This window comes from Populus trichocarpa, chromosome 5 (assembly GCF_000002775.5).
Source record: "Populus trichocarpa isolate Nisqually-1 chromosome 5, P.trichocarpa_v4.1, whole genome shotgun sequence".
Taxonomy (NCBI): Eukaryota; Viridiplantae; Streptophyta; class Magnoliopsida; order Malpighiales; family Salicaceae; genus Populus; species Populus trichocarpa.
The window spans coordinates 18,714,429-18,715,069 of NC_037289.2; positions in this window are offsets into that span (position 1 = coordinate 18,714,429).

Consider the following 641-nt stretch of genomic DNA (forward strand, 5'->3'; position numbering starts at 1 on the left):
CTTCATCGGCTAATGCTAAATGTATGTTAGCAATAGCATTGCCATCCATTTCATTCCATTTTGCATTATCAGTGATCTCCGCGGGCCGATCCCCAATTGCTGCCAAGCAATTGTCTTTCCTTAAGATTGCCTTGATTCTCATTTTCCACAGTGAGAAATTGCTCCCCTTGAACCTCTCAATCTCGTACTTTGCTGCCATTGTATTCACCGAGATTTATTCAGCTATCACTGTTTCACAGATCTGTAACGTATATAGAAATAGTATCGTGTGAATAATACTTCACTAAGTAAGTTCCCAGGAAAGATTGGAGGGGTCACAAACGGTCCCGCTTAAAACCCAATCTCCTTAGACAGAACTTCCTAGACTGTATTTAATCACCACACTGACTTTCTATATACGCCAACAATAACGTATGTGAACAGTACCGTATGGATGAATAGTGTCGTATAGGTGAATAGTGCCGTAGACGTGAATAGTAACCGTATACACGAATAACTTTTGTGTATTAACAACACCAACCAGAAGGCTCTGATACCACTGTTAGGATACTGGCATGCAAACCCGACAAGATAAAAGGCAAAGGATAGGATAAAGTGAGAAATTAGACACACAAGAATTTACGTGGTTCACCCAATTTGGC